Source organism: Polistes canadensis, unplaced genomic scaffold, assembly GCF_001313835.1.
Source record: "Polistes canadensis isolate GaletaPanama2010 unplaced genomic scaffold, ASM131383v1 scaffold_81, whole genome shotgun sequence".
In the NCBI taxonomy this organism is placed as follows: domain Eukaryota; kingdom Metazoa; phylum Arthropoda; class Insecta; order Hymenoptera; family Vespidae; genus Polistes; species Polistes canadensis.
Genome location: NW_014569628.1, coordinates 161,225 through 168,659, shown reverse-complemented (window position 1 = coordinate 168,659; position 7,435 = coordinate 161,225). Strand labels below are relative to the sequence as shown.

Below are 7,435 nucleotides of genomic sequence, written 5' to 3'. Positions count from 1 at the left end.
TATCCGATATCTACTTCTTCTTCTTCTTCTTCTTTCTAATATTCTTATATTTTTCTTTTTTATATATATTTTTTTTTTTTCATATCATCCTACCTAACATTTTTCTTTTTCTTATTTTTATTCTTTTTTTAACAAACGTTTAACATATATATATATATATATATATATATATACGTAACTGTGTGCATCGTGTTGACGTCAGATAATAAAACGTGTATTCGCACGTGTTCTCTCGGCTTTTACGTATTAGTTGTACATTTTCTTTTGCTCTTTGTTGTTTAAATTACGACGACACGTCTAGTAGTTAGATTTACCTTGAAACATTCGTTTAAACTCTTTGAATCGTTCTTTGACAGATATTTGCAACACCAATACCAATGGCTTTTTTAAAACGAGTCAATTGTTAAATTCGAATCTCTTTTTTGTATTTTTTTTTTTACACAAGAGAACAATTTTTTTCGGACTCAAACGACGAATGGTGTATCTATCCTTTTACAAAAAAAAATTCTTCAATAATTAGGCAAATTATACGAGGAGATATTAAAACACGTTACTTTTTATTTTATTTTATTTTTTTTCATACTCCTACTCTTGGAACAATTTATTGCATTAATTTTATATACGAGCTTAACTGTATAATATATAACAATATATATATATATATATATATGCAAATGATTGTAATTTAATGGGAATATTTTTTCAAATATTTCTAACGAATATTTAAATCGAATCTATCGACGATTTGTAAATATCAAATTAATGATTATCGAAATCGAATGTTATTCGTTGATTGGCAATGTTAAGGGAAAACGTATGTGTAGAGAATTCGATATTGAAAATGTATTGTATTTCGATACGATACGAAAGAGAACAGTAACAGCAGCAATAATCGTTCGTTACGAATAAACCCGGCCAGAACTAATTCCAAGTGAGGGGGAGGGGATTCATCATCGGGAAAAGGGTTTGCCCATTTTCACGATAATTATCGGACTATGTTTAAAAAAGAAAAAAAAAGAAAGAAAGAATAAAGGTCGAACGAACACGATAAATTTCGAACTCGAATCAGTTGTTTTTTTTATTTTTCTTTTTTTTTCTTGTTTATCAGTTCTCCTCGTGATTTAGAAATGTTCACGGTTAATGATACACGCGTATCAATTGAACAACAAATAAATCGTTCGAGATAACGAGATCGTCGTGAAAATTTGGTCAAATAAATCAAATGGCAAAAAGTTAGCATTTGTGTGTGTGTGTGTGTGTGAGAGAGAGAGACAGAGAGAGAGAGAGAATTTCGCGTAGGTGTGTGTTGTACATGCGGGTGTGTGTATTGTTCGATAAGAGCGTACGAAATAGATGTCACTTCATACCTAGATCCCATAATTTTCATGACAAACAAATTCGCGTTGCGTGTTTTCTCTTTCGTGCAATGATCAAGCTTCTCTCTGCAAAGTGTTTCATTTAAATTCCACGAGAAGATATATATATATATAGATAGATAGATAATATATCGAGGTTAAAAGCACTTCTGCAAATTGTAGAGAAAGTTTAAAACGAGTCCTCCTCATGATGAAGCATGTTAAAACTAAACGAATGATATTTCAGAAAATCAACGATCATTTTATCATATTATTTTATCAATAATAATCATTTTCACGAGATAATTAATCGAACGATATTCGATATCAATTTTTAATTATAATATAACTACGATTGAAAACATAGTTCTGTGATTATTAATTATCATTAATTAATGTCTAATTATACTTGATGGTAATTAATGAGTCCGTCGTCGCCGTCGTTGAAGAGAAAAGTAACGTCGATTGGCCCTGTCAGAACGTTAAAATAAAAGACGTTAGAGTGGTGGTGTCTGGAAATGGGGATAATAAGTGGATTCGTTCAATAAGAGAACGAACCACAAGTTAGGCAATTTATTATATAAGAAGCTTTTGTGAAAAATTGTTTGATTTATCCATTTTTTTTTAAATATTTGAGATATTATTTTCGTGTTTAACGAATAACTGGTCCAGGATTAGGCCCAAGTTCAGGCCCAGGTTTAGTACAGTTTGTTCATTCGTTCGACCACGTTTTAATTCCATGGATCATGGACTCAACGTCCATTTATTCGTCTCGTAGACAATCCTTCCTAGCTTACGACGAAAATAGTAACGATCTGGTTAATACGTTGAAAAATATATAATCTCCGAGTCACCATTGCGAAATAACCTCCGACATTTAACTCAGACCAACCTTAACCCAACCCAATCCAACCCAACCCATCATTACTTTATTATCTAACAACGAACTCAAAGTTTAATACCAACAACTAACTTAACTTTCTCTTATTTACCCTGTTTACGTAGATCTTAATAAAATGGTAACTTAATCTCTAATGAGATTATCATTATACCCCTGCTTTTCAAGATTTCATTCTATTAAAAGTGAATAATTTATTTTGCATACCTTTTGGTTCTTGTTATTTAAAAACCAGTGTTATATTAAAAGTAATTAGAAAATATTTCTGTTGGTTGTTTCTTATTTTAAATTTATTTCGTATATATATATTACATTATTATTAGAATCGAAGAAAAAAAAGTACTAGTGATCAAATATTATAACAAATAACAATACTCGTTTTAGATCTTAGATGCGTTCAAAATAAATTTGAAATAAAAATGGATAAATAAAAGAAAAAAAAACCTTCCAAATGAAATTCTAACTCCTATTACATTATTATTAGAATCAAAGATAAAAAGTATCAATAATCGTCTACCCAATGATCAAATATTATAACAAATAACAATACTCGTTTTAGATCTTAGGTGCGTTAAAAATAAATTTGAAATAAAAATTGATAAATAAAAGAAAAAAAAAAACCTTCCAAATTAAATTCTAACACGTATTACATTATTATTAGAATCGAATAGAAAAAATATCAATAATCCAAATGATCAAATATTATAACAAATAACAATACTCTTCCTAGATCTTAAGTGCGTTAACAAAAATCTATTTCAAAAGGAAAAAACATATTTTAAACCAAACGTGTACATATTAAAAAAATACGCGGACATTGTATTATTTATATTATACATAATAATTATATATTATTTATTAATGTATTATGTTCATAAGATTGGTTTGTCATAGTGATTTCTTTAGTGGGCACCAAGGTGGCGCCAACGTGTCGAAACCAGGAAAGTATTACCAACCACTACCACTACTACTACTACTACTACTACTACACTAATATACTACCAACCAACCAGTTGGTCGCGTGCGCGCGTTAGATACCTTTAAAAGAGAGAAAGCTAGTAGAGAAGGTGAGAGAGAAAGCGAACGAGTTTCAGTCAGTGATGCGACTCCGGTACGGTCAGACGCAACGGCAGACGGTTCTGGCCTTGTGCCGGGCTCAGGCGTGTCTCGCCTTTACTCACTCAAAACGCTGACAAAACGGGTTGCTTTATTCAACAGGACGCAACAGGACGCAACAGTTTTTTTTCTTTCCTTATTTCCTTCCTTCCTTCTTTCCTTCCTTCCTTCCTTTTCCTTTCCTTTATCTTCCTCTATCTCTTATTCTCTCTCATTTCCACTATCTATCTTTTTAATTCTGATTCTGTCACACACTTTGCAGTTTGAGATTCTTTCAATTATCTTATTCTTCTTCTTTTTCTTCTTTAGTGTGATTTTGTTTTGATTTGTATCGTATATATATATTACATGTAGGGTGAGTCATACGAATAATAATTGTTATTATATTTGAAAGGATACTTTGTTTTATTTCAAAGAAAAAAATTAATTATTTTGGAGAAAATTGTTGACGTTAGTTTTTGATAATTATTATACATCGAATTGGGCGGGTTTTTTGTTTTGTTTTTGATCGATTAATTTAGGGGTTATAATATATAAATGATATTACTATTTATTATAGAAGAGGGGGTATTGATTGTCTCGAGAGTTACGTGAGTTTCTATTACTCGTATTATTGTTCGTGTTCTATTCGTTATCGAAAAGTTAAAACCACCTGTGTCACACCGAGCTTTCTACTACCGCAGATCATTTCATTTAACGTTGGAGAAGAAACCTTTGAGTTGAGGGTAAAGTAAATTCGACGAAATTTTTATAAGAATAATATCGTCGTGAATTTTCTTTTATCCTTTTGGTTTTTTTTTTTTTATTATTATTATTATATTTTTGCACGTTGTTGTTTTGGAAATTTGGTAAATTTCTTATCAACGTCGTACGATCGATACTGCTTTTGAAATTGGAAAACCCTTTTGAAAACATTCATGGAAAATTCGATTGAATAATTTGTATTTTATCTTTGAACGATTATACGCGTATGAAATTATTTTTACAGGAATATACAACCGAGAGAGAAAGAGAGAGAGAGCGAAAGAAAATTTCGTTGTAAATGAAATGGATTCATTCTTATATTCTATAGTTTCACAATGGACTCAGCCACGAGTAAACTGACAAAAGTTCAATAAATTAAATGAAATTAAATCGATCGAAGGAAGGAATCGACATTTACATATTTCTCATTATTATTATTATTATTATTATTATTATTATTATTATTATTATTATTATTATTATTAGTATATAAAGTAATAAGTATAATTATCTTTTATGAATGAATTGTACGGAAGAATACACATCGTCATTCTCTTTAAATCATATTTCCAATCCCCGTAAATGTCAACGAACAAATCATATTTAACGCTTTTAAAAACAAAGTTTAAAATTAATTTTCATTCAATCGCTCATCCTTCGATAATATTATAATACCAATTGCAATAATATTAGATTTTATTAATAATAATTAAATTGGAAAAGAGAGAATTTCTAATTTAAAAAAAAGCCGATCATTTCGCAAACGAAATTCAATTTCCAAATTTTTCCTCGTACAATTTTTTAATTCGAAACTATCGATGATAGAAATTTTCGAAGAAAAATATATAAAGAACATCTCGATTTTTTCTAATAACACACACACACACATACACACACATATACCTAATAACGTTGGTAAGGGGTCGAAAATAAATGGGGTGGAATAATAATGAGAGAGAAAGAGAGGGTTAATAAAATGTTGCGTTGATGATAGTATCATCTAGGTTGATGTTAGCATAACGTTGTTCTTATCTGATACGTTATAAATGACCAAACTGACTACATGTATGTATGTATCTATATATGTATGTAATCTGTATAATTAAACGTGGTAACACGCGTTGCATGTGCTTTTAAACATCGCATATCATTATTATTATTATTATTATTATTATTATTATTTTTATTTTTCTTAAAGGTCAGGGTGTGGATTATAAAATACGTTGAACAATAAACTGTTGTTAACTTACACGACGACGGTCACGGAATTTTACTCTAGCGGGTTTCTATTCACAGGACGTTAGTAAAATAGAGATGGACGAAGAGAAAGAGAGCGGAAAAGGGAGGGGGTGGCAGGGCTTGGTAGAAGAAGGGTGAAACAGGAGGGCGGGTGAATGGGGGGGGGTTTGATAGTAACAGGTGGGTCAGGAGTGTCGCCTCGTCGTCTCGTGGAAAATCCCAGCACGCCGACTCATGAGAAACCCAACGATTCTTTTTTCAACAATGCAACGAAAATATGTGCTGTGTGTGTGCGTGCGTGTGTATGTATATGCACTCGCGTTGCCAACCTTTTCATTTTCTTCTTCTTTTCTCATTGTCTATTGTTTTATTCGTTCTCGTTGTGTGTGGTAGCAGCTAGTTTCAGTAAAAGCATTGCATTGTATAATATTACGTACACCCTTTATCCCTTGTAGCACTCGCGGATACCTTTAGCCCTTAAAATAAATAAATAAGATAGGAAAGTAGAAGAATAAAAATAAATAAATAAAACAATCGTAGAGATTTATTGAAAATAAATATATATTGGGGTGTACGTGTCTATTTTTACGAGTTATACGATGGTGGAGGATATGGTGAGGGACGGGGGCAAGGGGGAAAGGTTCCGATTCACGTTAGTTGATATAAAACCCGAGTACTCTAAACCAAAGCTCAGGTTTTTAAAGGTAATCGATAGTTTTTATCGCAATAGAGACGATGCTTCTAGGTTTCGTTAGACTTTTGTTACCAGAATTAAGGGGGAAAGGGGAAGGGGGATGGTGAAGGGGGTTCGATAGATAAAATAGACTTTTTAAGTTGATCCGTTTACGGATCATCTTCTGCGATACGATTGGTTCATATTCTTAATCTTATTTTTATTCGAACGGATAAAATATAAAAAAAAACACAGATAACACTAATTGTTTATCGATTTATCTCGATAATATTTTTATTAACGTTATTATTATTTAATTATTAATAACGATTAAAGTGTTACTACGGGATATTTTATTTCTTAATTTATTTTTTTTTTTCAATAGTAATCTATTGACGTGTTACAATTTCGAGGGGGTTTTTTTCCATCTCTCTCTCTCTCTCTCTCTCTCTCTCTTTGTCCTGTCGTTTCTTTTTACTTTTTTTTTCCTTTTTCCTTTTTACTTTTTCTCTTTTTCTTCTTCTCGTCGTTAAACGCATGCATCGGAGGACAAAAATCTGCGAAAGTGTTCCCTCGTTTTCCCTTCACCTAGCAGCCATGTTCGCACCGTTTTTTACCCTCCCTTCCGTCCCTTTTTTGCCATAACCGAGAAATCGATGTTCCCTTGGGTCTTTGCCTACCCACCCTCCAAAAAAAAAAATAAGAAAAAAAGTAAAACGACCACTATGATGATAATAATCGTGATAAAAAGAGAGAGAGAGAGAGAGAGAGAGAGAGAGAGAGAAACCTTTTGACATATTCGACCACATCGATTTTTTTCTTTTTTTTAATCAACGTTTTTCATCATCATCATTATCATTATCCCTTATTTTAGCACCACCCTTATCCCTTATCCTATGTTTCTTGATTTATTCGCGAATATTTAACGTTAACGTATCCCGTATTATTTAATTAATCGATTAAAAGTTAGATCGTTCCAAGGGGATGGATGGGGTGGTGGTGGTGGGTGGTAGTCATTTAAATTGCTGATAAATACAATTCGTGTTGAATTTAAAAATACAAATAAAAATAAAAGAAAAAATAAACTACTTTCCCAACACGAATTTATCCTCGAATAATATAATCATTTGATATTATTATAAAACCCCTTCCCCTCTCAATCTTCCTCCTCCTCCTCCTCCTCCTCTTCTCAATATTCTTCCCTTCACTTTTCCTTCATTGAAAATTCTATTTCTTTCGTGAATAGGCATTCCAATAAGTAAGAGGTACTTCGCAAACGTTAATACCTTCATTCTATTCTACGACTCTTGCCAACGGTGAACTTAACTCGTTAAACCTACTACAACTTTTCTAACTTCCCCTTCCCTCCCTTGTCCCCATCCCCCCCTCTCTCTCTCTCTCTCTCTCTCT

At 31.8% G+C, this 7,435-nt stretch overlaps 1 protein-coding gene across 8 annotated transcripts in view; it reads left to right on the top strand.

The window, feature by feature from the left end:
• LOC106786760 (synaptotagmin-7) overlaps nt 1-7,435 on the top strand; it is a 150,874-nt gene that overhangs the window by 102,903 nt on the left and 40,536 nt on the right. For 2 of the 8 annotated variants that reach the window (XM_014748514.1, XM_014748513.1), the window contains exons 1-2: nt 3,290-3,724; nt 3,929-4,094. The exons of the other annotated variants lie outside the window; for them this stretch is intronic. The gene's annotated coding sequence lies outside the window, so the exon portion shown is untranslated. Of the gene's footprint in view, nt 1-3,289; nt 3,725-3,928; nt 4,095-7,435 lie in introns of those variants that run through there. 8 annotated transcript variants of the gene reach the window in all.